A 16,205-nucleotide genomic window follows, 5' to 3' on the forward strand; every position below is an offset into this window, starting at 1 on the left:
ATAGGGACACATCTAGGGTCGGGGTTATACAAGTCCATGGCATATCATGTCTCTCTCAGTCTATGGCATGCAGTGACATATTGTGCCGCTGTGCCCACTGTGGTTTCCTCTTCACCCAGCAGGATGTAGAGTTTCTCTTCCTCTTCCATGGAGCTGAAGTCCGGTAAGAGATCAGAGAGTCTCCTGAAGTGAGTGTCCCTCACTGCTGAGTATTTGGAGCAGTGTAGCAGGAAGTGGGCCTCATCCTCCACGGCCTCCTGGTCGCACTGTTGGCACAGTCGGCTCTCCCTGGGCTTGTAGGTCTGTCTGTGGCGCCCGGATTCGATGAGCAGGTTGTGGGCGCTCAGTCTGTAGCGGCTCAGGATCTGTCTGTCTCTGGGGTTTGGCAGTTTCTCCAGATATGGCGCCAGTTTATATTCCCGCTGTAGTCTCCGGTATATTGTCAGTTTCTGGGATGTCTTTATGTCGTTCCTCCAGTCACTGATATATTCCTCTTGGCTCTCGTTTATTGTCTCCTTGATTTCGGCTTTTGTGAGGCCGCGCTGAGTGACATTTTCTTCAGCCGGGTCAGGGTGAGATGTTCTGGGGGGTCTGGTTTACCTGGGACCCCTTGGTGTAGCAAGGCTTTATGGTGATAGGAACTTTGCCTGCTGCTGTGTAGATGGGCCCAGAATGATAGCGCCCTCTTCTGGATTGTGAGGTGTAGTGGGAATCTGCCCAGTTCTGCCCGACAGGCACTGTTTGTGGTACTCCGAAGGACTTGGAGAAGGTGTTTGCAGAATTCTAGGTGGAAAATTTCTGTTGGGCTGGAATCCCACCTTGACCAGTCTGGGTATGTGTCCGGACCCCAGACTTCACTGGCATACAGGAGGATTGGGGAGATGATGGAGTCAAAGATTTTCAGCCAGACCGTCACTGGTGGTTTGAGATGATAGAGTTTTCGTCTGATGGCATAGAAGGTTTTGCACGCCTTGTCTTTCAGAATCTCTATGGCTTGTTTAAAGCTTCCTGATTGGTTGATTTCTAGGCCCAGGTAAGTGTACCTGTCGGTCGCTGTGATTGTGGCGTTATTTAGTGTGAAGGTCGGATGGCTGGGGGATTTTGAGTTTCTCCTCTGGAACACCATGATGTTGGTTTTCTTTGCATTGATGGGTAGTGCCCACGTGGAGCTGAATTTTTCTAGGATTTGCAGGTTGTCTTGGAGACCTTTCTCGGTTGGTGATAGCATTTATCTATCTATCTATCTATCTATCTATCTATCTATCTATCTATCTATCTATCTATCTATCTATCTATCTATCAATATACCAAGTCCAGCAGCACCGGCAGCGTGTGGGTGCAGGCTCTGAGGGACAGACCAAGTCGCAGATACACAGAAGTAAAAAAATGAGCAGCAACTCCAATAGTAAGGGTGAAAAAAAGTGGGTACTTTTATTGCCCGTGCAACGTTTCAGCTCCGTTCACTGGAGCCTTTCTCAAGCATGCTTGGAGTTGCTGCTCATTTTTTGACTTCTATCTATCTATCTATCTATCTCATATCTATCTATCTATCTCATATCTATCTATCTATCTATCTATCTCATATCTATCTATCTATCTATCTCATATCTATCTATCTATCTATCTATCTATCTATCTATCTATCTATCTATCTATCTCATATCTATCTATCTATCTATCTCATATCTATCTATCTATCTATCTATCTCATATCTATCTATCTATCTATCTCATATCTATCTATCTATCTATCTATCTCATATCTATCTATCTATCTATCTATCTATCTCATATCTATCTATCTCATATCTATCTCATATCTATCTATCTATCTCATATCTATCTCATATCTATCTATCTATCTATCTATCTATCTATCTATCTCATATCAATCTCATATCTATCTATCTCATATCTATCTATCTATCTCATATCTATCTCTCTCTCTCATATCTATCTCATATCTATCTCATATCTATCTATCTATCTATCTATCTATCTCATATCAATCTCATATCTATCTATCTCATATCTATCTATCTATCTCATATCTATCTCTCTCTCTCATATCTATCTCATATCTATCTCATATCTATCTATCTATCTATCTATCTATCTATCTATCTATCTATCTATCTATCTATCTATCTATCTCATATCTATCTCATATCTATCTATCTATCTATCTATCTATCTATCTATCTATCTCATATCTATCTATCTATCTATCTATCTATCTATCTATCTATCTATCTCATATCTATCTATCTATCTATCTATCTATCTATCTATCTATCTATCTATCTATCTATCTATCTATCTATCTATCTATCTATCTCATATCTATCTATCTCATATCTATCTCATATCTATCTCATATCTATCTATCTATCTCATATCTATCTCATATCTATCTATCTATCTATCTATCTATCTATCTCATATCAATCTCATACCTATCTATCTCATATCTATCTATCTATCTATCTCATATCTATCTATCTCATATCTATCTATCTAATATCTATCTATCTATCTATCTATCTATCTATCTATCTATCTATCTATCTATCTATCTATCTATCTATCTATCTATCTATCTATCTATCTATCTCATATCTATCTCATATCTATCTATCTATCTATCTATCTATCTATCTATCTCATATCTATCTATCTATCTATCTCATATCTATCTATCTATCTATCTCATATCTATCTCATATCTATCTCATATCTATCTATCTATCTCATATCTATCTCATATCTATCTCATATCTATCTATCTCATATCTATCTCATATCTATCTATCTATCTATCTATCTCATATCTATCTATCTATCTCATATCTATCTATCTATCTATCTATCTATCTATCTATCTATCTATCTATCTATCTATCTATCTATCTCATATCTATCTATCTATCTATCTATCTCATATCTATCTATCTATCTATCTATCTCATATCTATCTCATATCTATCTATCTATCTCATATCTATCTATCTATCTATCTATCTATCTCATATCTATCTATCTATCTATCTCATATCAATCTCATACCTATCTATCTCCTATCTATCTATCTATCTATCTATCTATCTATCTATCTATCTATCTATCTCATATCTATCTATCTATCTCATATCTATCTATCTATCTCATATCTATCTATCTATCTATCTATCTATCTATCTATCTATCTATCTATCTATCTCCTATCTATCTCCTATCTATCTCCTATCTATCTCCTATCTATCTATCTCATATCTATCTATCTATCTCATATCTATCTATCTCATATCTATCTCATATCTATCTCATATCTATCTCATATCTATCTCATATCTATCTCATATCTATCTCATATCTATCTCATATCTATCTCATATCTATCTATCTATCTCATATCTATCTATCTATCTCATATCTATCTATCTATCTATCTATCTATCTATCTATCTATCTATCTATCTCATATCTATCTAGCTATCTCATATCTATCTATCTATCTCATATCTATCTATCTATCTATCTATCTCTCATATCTATCTCATATCTATCTCATATCTATCTCATATCTATCTATCTCCTATCTATCTATCTATCTATCTATCTATCTATCTATCTATCTCATATCAATCTCATATCTATCTATCTATCTATCTATCTATCTATCTATCTATCTATCTATCTATCTATCTATCTATCTATCTATCTATCTATCTATCTATCTATCTATCTATCTATCTATCTATCTCATATCTATCTATCTATCTCATATCTATCTATCTATCTCATATCTATCTATCTATCTCATATCTATCTATCTCATATCTATCTATCTCATATCTATCTCATATCTATCTATCTATCTATCTATCTCATATCTATCTATCTCATATCTATCTATCTATCTCACATCTATCTCATATCTATCTATCTATCTATCTATCTATCTATCTATCTATCTATCTCATATCTATCTATCTATCTCATATCTATCTATCTATCTCATATCTATCTATCTATCTATCTATCTATCTATCTATCTATCTATCTATCTATCTATCTATCTATCTATCTATCTCTCATATCTATCTATCTATCTATCTCTCATATCTATCTATCTATCTATCTATCTATCTATCTATCTATCTATCTCACATCTATCTCATATCTATCTATCTATCTCATATCTATCTATCTATCTCATATCTATCTATCTATCTATCTATCTATCTATCTATCTATCTATCTATCTATCTATCTATCTATCTATCTATCTATCTATCTATCTATCTATCTATCTCATACCTATCTATCTATCTCATATCTATCTCATATCTATCTATCTATCTATCTATCTATCTATCTCCTATCTATCTCCTATCTATCTATCTATCTATCTATCTATCTATCTATCTATCTATCTATCTATCTCTCATATCTATCTATCTATCTCATATCTATCTCATATCTATCTCATATCTATCTCATATCTATCTCCTATCTATCTATCTATCTATCTATCTATCTATCTATCTATCTATCTATCTATCTATCTATCTATCTATCTCATATCAATCTCATATCTATCTCATATCTATCTATATATCTATCTATCTATCTCCTATCTATCTATCTCATATCTATCTATCTATCTCATATCAATCTCATATCTATCTATCTCATATCTATCTCATATCTATCTATCTATCTCATATCTATCTATCTATCTATCTATCTATCTATCTATCTATCTATCTCTCATATCTATCTATCTATCTATCTCACATCTATCTATCTCACATCTATCTCATATCTATCTATCTATCTCATATCTATCTATCTATCTATCTATCTATCTATCTATCTATCTCATATCTATCTCATATCTATCTCATATCTATCTCATATCTATCTCATATCTATCTATCTATCTCATATCTATCTATCTATCTATCTATCTATCTATCTATCTATCTATCTATCTATCTATCTATCTATCTATCTATCTATCTATCTATCTATCTCATACCTATCTAGCTATCTCATATCTATCTATCTATCTCATATCTATCTCATATCTATCTATCTATCTATCTATCTATCTATCTATCTCCTATCTATCTCCTATCTATCTATCTATCTATCTATCTCTCATATCTATCTATCTATCTCATATCTATCTCATATCTATCTCATATCTATCTCATATCTATCTCCTATCTATCTCCTATCTATCTATCTATCTATCTCATATCAATCTCATATCTATCTCATATCTATCTCATATCTATCTATCTATCTATCTCCTATCTATCTATCTCATATCTATCTATCTATCTCATATCTATCTATCTCATATCTATCTCATATCTATCTATCTATCTCATATCTATCTATCTATCTATCTATCTATCTATCTATCTATCTATCTATCTATCTATCTATCTATCTATCTATCTATCTATCTATCTATCTATCTATCTATCTCTCATATCTATCTATCTATCTATCTATCTATCTATCTATCTATCTATCTATCTATCTATCTATCTATCTATCTATCTATCTATCTATCTATCTATCTATCTATCTATCTATCTCTCATATCTATCTATCTATCTATCTCACATCTATCTATCTCACATCTATCTCATATCTATCTATCTATCTATCTATCTATCTATCTATCTATCTATCTATCTATCTATCTCACATCTATCTATCTCACATCTATCTCATATCTATCTATCCATCTATCTATCTATCTCATATCTATCTATCTATCTATCTATCTATCTATCTATCTATCTATCTATCTATCTATCTATCTATCTCATATCTATCTCATATCTATCTCATATCTATCTCATATCTATCTCATATCTATCTATCTATCTCATATCTATCTATCTATCTATCTATCTATCTATCTATCTATCTATCTATCTATCTCTCATATCTATCTATCTATCTATCTATCTATCTATCTATCTATCTATCTATCTATCTATCTATCTATCTATCTATCTATCTATCTATCTATCTATCTATCTATCTCATATCTATCTATCTATCTCATATCTATCTATCTATCTATCTCATATCTATCTATCTATCTATCTATCTATCTATCTATCTATCTATCTATCTATCTATCTATCTATCTATCTATCTATCTCATATCTATCTATCTATCTCCTATCTATCTATCTATCTCCTATCTATCTATCTATCTATCTATCTATCTATCTATCTATCTATCTATCTATCTATCTATCTATCTATCTATCTATCTATCTATCTCTCATATCTATCTATCTATCTCCTATCTATCTATCTCCTATCTACCTATCTATCTCATATCTATCTACCTACCTATCTATCTCATATCTATCTACCTACCTATCTATCTCATATCTATCTATCTATCTATCTATCTATCTATCTATCTATCTATCTATCTATCTATCTATCTATCTATCTATCTATCTATCTATCTATCTATCTATCCCATATCTATCTATCTATCCCATATTAATCTATCTATCTATCTCATATCTATCTATCTATCAATTCAAATTCAAATTCAAAGAAGCTTTATTGGCAGGACCAAATACATATTAGCATTGCCAAAGCAAGTAAGAAGTAAGGGAATGAGGGATAGGGACTGAGGGATTGGGGGATAGGGACATATCTAGGGTTGGGGTTATACAAGTCCATGGCATATCATGTCTCTCTCAGTTTATGGCATGCAGTGACATATTGTGCCGCTGTGCCCACTGTGGTTTCCTCTTCACCCAGCAGGATGTAGAGTTTCTCTTGCTCTTCCATGGAGCTGAAGTCCGGTAAGAGATCAGAGAGTCTCCTGAAGTGAGTGTCCCTCACTGCTGAGTATTTGGAGCAGTGTAGCAGGAAGTGGGTCTCATCCTCCACGGCCTCCTGGTCGCACTGTTGGCACAGTCGGCTCTCCCTGGGCTTGTAGGTCTGTCTGTGGCGCCCGGATTCGATGAGCAGGTTGTGGGCGCTCAGTCTGTAGCGGCTCAGGATCTGTCTGTCTCTGGGGTTTGGCAGTTTCTCCAGATATGGCGCCAGTTTATATTCCCGCTGTAGACTCCGGTATATTGTCAGTTTCTGGGATGTCTTTATGTCGTTTCTCCAGTCACTGATATATTCCTCTTGGCCTTTGTTTATTGTCTTCTTGATTTCGGCTTTTGTGAGGCCGCGCTGGGTGACATTTTCTTCAGGCCGGGTCAGGGTGAGATGTTCTGGGGGGCCTGGTTTACCTGGGACCCCTTGGTGTAACAAGGCTTTATGGTGATAGGAACTTTGCCTGCTGCTGTGTAGATGGGCCCAGAATGATAGCGCCCTCTTCTGGATTGTGAGGTGTAGTGGGAATCTGCCCAGTTCTGCCCGACAGGCACTATTTGAGGTGCTCCGATGGACTTGGAGAAGGTGTTTGCAGAATTCTAGGTGGAAGATTTCTGTTGGGCTGGAATCCCACCTTGACCAGTCTGGGTATCTATCTATCTCATATCTATCTATCTCATATCTATCTATCTATCTATCTAATCTATCTCATATCTATCTCATCTATCTATCTAATATCTACCTATCTATCTCATATCTATTTATCTATCTATCTATCTATCTCCTATCTATCTATCTATCTATCTATCTATCTATCTATCTATCTATCTATCTATCTATCTATCTATCTATCTATCTATCTATCTATCTATCCTTCCATTCCATGTGCACCAGGGGACACTTTTTATATTCTTGACATCTATTATAGATTTCTTGGCTCTGTTGCCATTGGTAACATATTTTTATTTTAGGACTTTGTGCAATACACAATAAATTATTTCTGTTTTTCTTCTCTTAACGTCTGATCTTTGATTTATATGTAATTTGCATCTCACAGAACAAACTTGTTGGACTCGATGAAACTGGAGCTTCTCTGAAAACATCCTGGAGGATTCACGTCTTGAGTGTGAAGGTCACGTACCGAGCAGAAGACCAGTATAAGGAGGTCAGGAAGGATTTTTAATAATAGACCTGAGACTGAGCCGGGAAACTTCTCTTTACTATATAGAAGGAAATATTGGGGTGTATGTAAGTGATAAGATTTAGAGACTATGGAGATGTAAGAAAGTGGGTGAAGGACTCCAAGGAGAAGGAGCGCGGTGTTATTAGGACTTTAGTCTTTCCTCTTCATGTGACCAATGATGTAGCCATAAAATGTATTGTGTTTGATACAGTAGAAGCGAATGGCAAATATGTGACCACTCTGGTCCAGTGGCGTAACTACCGCGGTAGCAGCAGTAGCGGCTGCTACGGGGCCCGGGGCTTGAGGGGGCCCGGTGGCGCCGCTAGCAGCCGTTATGGCTACTACAGCGGTAGCGTCGCTACTGTGGGGCCCGCGACGCCGAGCCTTACACAGGCCATCTCATGCCTGTAGGTGTCGCTAGCACCGGAGGGGGCCCCAGTGCTAGCGGCAGCCAAATACATGAATGGCCGGGCATGTTCCGTGCCTGACCATCCAGTGCCTTACAATGACACTGATTGGCTAGCGGCGCGATGACATCATCGCGCCGCTTCCATGCTTGGAAGGTGCTGATTGGCGGGGCAAGTCATTCTGCCCCGCCAATCAGCGTCATTGGAGGACGCTCGTTCAACTCCTGCAGACATGCTCAGAAGAGAGCATGTCTGCATCGCCAGTGAACAGCGTGGGAACCGGAGAATGTGAGTATGTCAAGTTTTTGTTTTTTTTCCCCTCATAAAAATGTGAATGCCATTATCTATGGGGGGGGGGGGGGGGGTCATCTTTATGTGGGCTATTATATATAGGGGGTCTATATGTGGGGCAGTAGCTACAGGGGGGGTCTATATGTGGGGGTGTGGGCCATTATATACAGGGGGCTCTATATGTGGGCCATTATATACAGGGGGGTCTATATGTGGGGGTGTGGGCCACTATATACAGGGGGCTCTATATGTGGGCCATTATATACAGGGGGCTCTATATGTGGGCCACTATATACAGGGGGGGTCCATATGTGGGCCACTATATACAGGGGGGTCTATATGTGGGCCACTATATACAGGGGGGTCTATATGTGGGACACTATATACAGGGGTGGGTTACCTGTGGGGCACTAGCAACAGGGTGGCTATATGTAGTGCACAGTCTACAGGGGTGGGCTATATGTGGGACACTATATACAGGGGGAGCTATATGTGAGACACTATATACAGAGGTGGGCTATACGTGGAGCACTAACTATAGGGGAAGCTATATGTAGGGCAGCACGGTGGCTCAGTGGTTAGCACTATTGCCTTGCAGCTCTGGAGTCCATATGTGGGCACTATCTACAGGGGCTTCTATGTAGGTCACTATCTACAGGGGACATGTTGTGTGTTTGTGACAGTTATATTTAGATGTGTTGAGAATTTTAACTTCGTTTTATAGGTGCAGAAATGTTTTAAAAGTGAGAAGCTGAAGACATCTAAACGGAAAACTGCAGAAATGGGTCATGGCCGGGAGAAATCCATCATAGATGTCTGAACCGGAGGGAGAAGAAAAGAACTAGAATCTGAGACGTCACCGGTGAGTCACTTAATGTAAATGTTTATTCTGCCTCTAATCAGTATTGTTGTCACTGTATGATCTGCAGCGAGATGATGGTGATAGGATTTTTTTTGTGAAACCGCATCTCCCAGCATATCCTTACCATTGTTCCGGCCATGCTGGGAGCTGTAGTTTTACGCCGTACAAACTTATACGCAGTGGCGTAACTACCGCTATAGCAGCCGTAGTGACTTCTACAGGGCCTGCAGCATGAGGGGGCCCGTGCCACCCGCCGGCACGGCCCCCTCCCATGGCCGCAGGCTCCGCTAGCAGCCGCTATGGCTGCTACAGCGCGACGCCACTGAAGGGGTTGTTCCTACATAAGACATGTATCCCCTAACCACAGGATAGGGGATACATGTGTGATCGCTGGCAGCGATGAGGAGAACGGGGGACCGAAAGTCCCCCCTAAGTTCTCCATGACAAACCTCGGACTTCCGGGGTCTGTGTCGGCAGCTCCGTAGAAATGAATGGAGCGCCGGTCGCGCTTGTGCGCATGCGTGACCAGCGCTGCTTTCATTTTTATTGAACTGTGCAGACGCCGGAAGTCCGAGGTTAGTCATGGAGAACTTCGGGGGACTTTCGGTCCCCCGTTCTCCTTATCGCTGCCAGTGATCACACATGTATCCCCTATCCTGTGGATAGGGGATGCATGTCTTTTGTAGGACAAACTATAGGACGTTTTTTTTTGGGGGGGGGGGGCTATATAGCGTTATCTACAGGGGGGGCTGTATGGCGTTATCTACAGGGGGGCTGTATGGCGTTATCTACAGGGGGGCTGTATGGCGTTATCTACAGAGGGAGTCTGTATGGCGTTATCTACAGGGGGGCTGTATGGCGTTATCTACAGAGGGAGTCTGTATGGCGTTATCTACAGGGGGGCTGTATGGCGTTATCTGCAGGGGCTGTGTATGGTGCTATCTATAGGGGGGCGCTGTGTGGTGGAATCTATAGGGAGGCACTATCTACAAGGGGGGGGGGGGTTGTGTGATACCCAGCAGAGGGGGGGCCCCAGTCAAAAGTTTGCTATGGGGCCCAGTCTTTCCTAGTTACGCCCCTGCTCTGGTCGCACATCACATACCATTGACTTCCCGGGAAACACGACACAAGAGGGAAAAAATACAATTCTATTAATCTGGAATATCAAAGAAGTTGCCAGGGACGGACGACTTCTCCAAGGCTTTAAGCCAATCATTGGGGCTCCCATTGCTAGGACCCCCAACAATAAGTTTTTACTGCTGGGAGAACCATTCAATGAATGCTCATGTCCCTTGTAGTGATGATTTAGAGGATCCTAAGCGTTACACAGAGTCTTTTTGGGATGCTGGAGATCCCAAAATGTTGGGTGCCCCTTTAGAGCACAGCTATGACCAGCGACTCCAGCTTAGCTGCATTGTCTGAGGTAGTCTAAAATCCACCGCATGTATTGCCAGAGGCTCAGGCTCCATGCTTTATACTGCAGCTCGGCTTGTTCAGATTGGCTGCTCTGTATCAGCACAAGCTCACCAGGAAGCCAATACATGGACAGTAAGGACAGAATGATTATGAACTATGAGGAACTAAACCCCCTAGTGGGTAAAGAAAGATTATTAGGTAACTGCTGAACATAGACTAAGTAGCCTCGGTGGTGTTTGGGGGTTGTCATGAAGATCTAATTTAAATAATATACCATGATAGTAGCAATTAAAGAAATTGTACAGGGATTTTAAAAACATAGCTGTTTTCGTAAAATAAAAAAATAAAAACAGCGCCTCACCTGTCCACAGGTGGTATTGCAGTTCAGACCAATTCACTATAATTGAGATGCCTTGCAATACCAGACGCAACCCATGGATAAGTGTGGCACGGTTTTTGGAAGAAAGCAGCCAATTTTATTTATTTTATCATTTCTAAGCACGTATTTTACATTTAAGCTTCCAATCAAATAATTAAGTAAATTGAGAACCGCCACTTATCTTACAAAGAAGGCTCCTCCTGTTTCTTAGGAGACGTGGCTCTAGAGAAAAGTGTCATGTAAGCCCAGAATGGCTAAGTGGGCTCACATGGGGCATATATGGCAACCTATTTTCCAGCCCAATGATGAGCACTCCAGACAGCAGTTTAGTGGATGCAATAGCGCCCCCTAGTTTAAATTTAATAAAGCTCAGATGTATATGGGGACTGTTTCCCTTTAAGCTTTGCACAGATTTGTCTCATTCCACTTGATTTAAACGCCTCTCAGCTCCCAGATCCACTTTGCGGCAGTCTCTCTCCATCTATAAACAGACTTTTATTTTTAATTCAATGAAAATCCTGATATATTTTCTTGAAAGTCTCAGTAATTTACTTGTAGCAAGCGCTTTTATTTCCCCTACTCCAGTTTATCGCCAGACATTGTTGCCACAAAGCTATTACCGCTGGACAAGTCTCTGCCAAATGTAGATCCAATGATATGAATAGTTGGGTGACGTCCAGGACCGTGGCATTAATACAGTAAGAAAGGAGCGTCGCTCGCCGCACAAACACCACTAAATGAAGACCTCATTCTGCCCATTGTCCACAGATCTTCTGCTATTGGCAAGACAATGGAGGACGAAGGCTCTCACCCGGTCTGCGTGATGATAATTCTATGTATTGGGACATGAGAAAACAGCAACCGTCGCCCCGGATGACACGGAGAGTAAGAAACGTTATTTTACGTCTTAAAGGGACAGATACACATTACTGGAGCCTGTAGGAACGTATCCTTCATTTGTTCTTAGCAAACCGTGCAGCCAAAAAACTTTATTTCTGCAGCAGTCCAGAGAACGGCCGGCTCTATGTTGGACACTGCTCTGCACGATACCTTCTCTTATAAAAACCCTTACCATACAGTGCCCAAGTACCACCGCTATACAGTATGTGGCCAAATAAAAGCGCAATACATACGCTAAATAACATGTCCACGCAGCCGAAACAAAAACGCTATACAGGGTCACTGCCACTATAGACTTCTTAAATAATATACAATATAGTGCATTATATTAATACTACCATATAATGCTGAAATAATACCAACATATAGTGCCCAAATAATACCATCATACACTGCTGAAATAATACCACCATACAGTGTCCAAATAATACCATCATACAGTGCTCAAATAATACATCACAGTGCTCAAATAATACCATCATACAGTGCCCAAATAATACCGCCATACAGTGCTCAAATAATACCACCATACAGTGCTTAAATAATACCATCAGTGCCCAAATAATACCGCCATACAGTGCTCAAATAATACCGCCATACAGTGCTCAAATAATACCATCATACAGTGCCCAAATAATACCGCCATACAGTGCTCAAATAATACCACCATACAGTGCTCAAATAATACCATCAGTGCCCAAATAATACCGCCATACAGTGCTCAAATAATACCGCCATACAGTGCTCAAATAATACCACCATACAGTGCTCAAATAATACCACCATACAGTGCTCAAATAATACCATGATACAGTGCCCAAATAATACCGCCATACAGTGCTCAAATAATACCACCATACAGTGCTAAAATAATACCATCATACAGTGCCCAAATAATACCGCCATACAGTGCTCAAATAATACCACCATACAGTGCTCAAATAATACCATCATACAGTGCCCAAATAATACCATCATACAGTGCCCAAATAATACCACCATACAGTGCTCAAATACCACCACACAGTGCTCACATAATACCATCATACAGTGCCAAAATAATACCATCATACAGTGCCAAAATAATACCACCATACAGTGCCCAAATAATACCATCATACAGTGCCCAAATACCACCATACAGTGCTCAAATAATACCATCATACAGTGCCAAAATAATACCGCCATACAGTGCTCAAATAATACCATCATACAGTGCCCAAATAATACCATCATACAGTGCCCAAATAATACCATCATACAGTGCCCAAATAATACCATCATACAGTGCCCAAATAATACCATCATACATTCCTCAAATAATACCATCATACAGTGCTCAAATAATACCATCATACAGTGCCCAAATAATACCTCCATACAGTGCCCAGATAATACCATAATACACTGCCTAAATAATACCACCATACACTGCTCAAATAATACCATAATACAGTGCCCAACACCACCATACAGTGCCCAAATAATACCTACACACAGTGCCCAAATAATACCATCATACAGTGCTCAAATAATATCAAACAGTGCCCAATACCACCATACAGTGCCCACATAATAGCATCATAGAGTGCCCAAATAATAGCATCATACAGTGCCCAAAAAATACTATCATACAGTGGCCACATAATAGCATCATACAGTGCCCACATAATACCACCATACATCTATTAACAGTAAAATAAATAGTGATGATATTCAATGAATATTAAAATTCTTAGTGGTTTCAAGCCATGGGTGGCAGACTAATGGTGGCGCCCCCTTCAGCAGGAATAAGTGATATGCCCCGTGCAACTGTACAAGTCACACAAACCTAAGGATGGTCTTGGTATGGAATAATTAACAAAGTCTAAAAAAAAAAGTATACAATGAGAAGCACCAATGGTCAGCAGGGTTGCCCTTTAGTGTTCGTCTTAAAGGGTAACTCCACCCATATAAGTCAAATCAGTGACTTATTAGTTTGTTGGTTCATCCCTGCATCTCCTATGTCGTTAGTTTACAGGTGTATATGAGATACAGCTCATACTGTGCTATCAACCATGGTGACAACTTTCTATATGGGATGATGAAACAGCGCCGCCTCAATGACGTCATCATTGAATGGTAATGCAGCCATGGTAGAAGACCTGATTCCAAATCAAAATCTGCATTTAGAATCCTTTGACAAGGATTACTCTGAAGAGAGGATTGAGCTTGAGGATTACAGCATTTTTTAATACCATATTTTATATCTGAATATGCAGGTAGCCATTTAAAGGGTTTGCTGGTTTAGAAAACGTGTAAGTACCCTATGGAGGGAGGTCATCTGTTCAGGACCCTCATCTTTTCGTCAGTGCATCTTTCTCTAGAGGACCTAGTATGTCTGTGCATTACATGAACAGCCCATTTATTTTTAAAAAGAACTATGTAATACTTAATTCGCCCTGGGATGGCGCTGCAGGGAAATTGAACACTTGCTGCCTGGCTCTCCCAGAGATCACAGCTGATTGATGGAGGTTTCAGCAGCAGTTCAATCTGTGATCAGCTTTTTGTCAGGGACCCTATTAGCAAAAAGGGTCGGTTAAAGTGGACAATCCCTTGAAATAAGCAACCAGTCAGCAAGACCAGACTGAAGATTTATCTAAATATTGGACGTGTTATGGGACATGTCATTGGAATTTTTTTTTACTAAAGGTGAAGGAAGAAGATAAAGAGGATGATATGCAACGAGATGGATGGAGACCACCTCAGATTGTATAAATGGGTCACTGAGAAGTCTGAAGACTCCACAAAAATACAAGACATCAAACTTCATCCATAAGAAGAAAATCTATCACCGCTGCCTTATAAACCGCTCCGTGCGGACATCTCCATGGCCACTTCACTACTGAGACAGCAATAAGTTCTTTTATGTCTCAGACATAAGTCACATAAGAGTCACATAAGAGTCACAGAAGAGTCACAGCGCCTCCTACTAATGTCTCCACTTATCGGCAATGTTCCTGTAACTCGCTCACACGTTGACCCAATTTACCTCAATAAAGGGTCACATTCCTGATAATAAGGCAGAATTTACACTGGTTTTCCAATTTTATGGAAATAAAGCTTCTTTATTGCGTAATGTCAAGTCCTGTAACTTTTTTTTATGTACTTTGTGTATTCATTTTCCATGGTATTCAACATCTCTGCTTGCTATAAGTGAATGGAAGCATATCCAGCTTACATTCAGTGTATGAAAACATGCCTTACCCCAGCTCAGCTTTAAGAGGGTATCCATTTCAAAAACCCATTGTCAAGTGAATTCTGAGATAATAGAGGGGGGGGGGGGGTGTCTTTGTTCAGGATCCTCATCTCTTGGTCAGAGTGGAGATTACATAGAGCGTCTCTCTCTCTCTGGAGGACCCGTCCTGTCCTGTATTACACAGACATCACATTGATATGAATGGATACTGTGTAATACTTCATTTCTCCTGTGGTGGCGCTGCAGGGAAACTGAACACTTACTGCCAGGTTTCCACACAGATTACAGCTGATCGCTGGGGGTCTCAGCAGGAGAACACTTTGTGATCAGATAATTTTCAAGGGACTCTTCTAAAAAGTAGGGATTGTTCAAAGCGGAGAACTCCTTTAAGCCATACCCTCGTGCGGGCACCACATTATTAAGAGGATTTCTCATAGGATAGGTGATAAATGTTTCATCACTGGGGTCCCCCTAATCACTGGAATGAGGAGCCCGAGTCCCCTATTCCTCACAACCCACACAACTACGGTGGGATTTACAGAAAATACTTTGCTCCATTCAAACTTCTTCCCACCGCAGGTAATCAGTGGGATCCCCTGCAATTAAACATTTATCAACCTATTCTAAATGTCATTAATGGGAAAATG

At 39.3% G+C, this 16,205-nt stretch overlaps 1 protein-coding gene across 1 annotated transcript in view; it reads right to left on the reverse strand.

Moving 5' to 3' along the window:
* Window positions 1-16,205, reverse strand: part of LOC142671120 (protein kinase C-binding protein NELL1-like) — a gene marked incomplete at its 3' end in the record, with an annotated part of 276,628 nt that overhangs the window by 128,515 nt on the left and 131,908 nt on the right. The gene's annotated exons all lie outside the window — the stretch shown is intronic.

The sequence above is a fragment of the Rhinoderma darwinii genome (assembly GCF_050947455.1).
Source record: "Rhinoderma darwinii isolate aRhiDar2 chromosome 1 unlocalized genomic scaffold, aRhiDar2.hap1 SUPER_1_unloc_24, whole genome shotgun sequence".
Classification (NCBI taxonomy): Eukaryota; Metazoa; Chordata; class Amphibia; order Anura; family Rhinodermatidae; genus Rhinoderma; species Rhinoderma darwinii.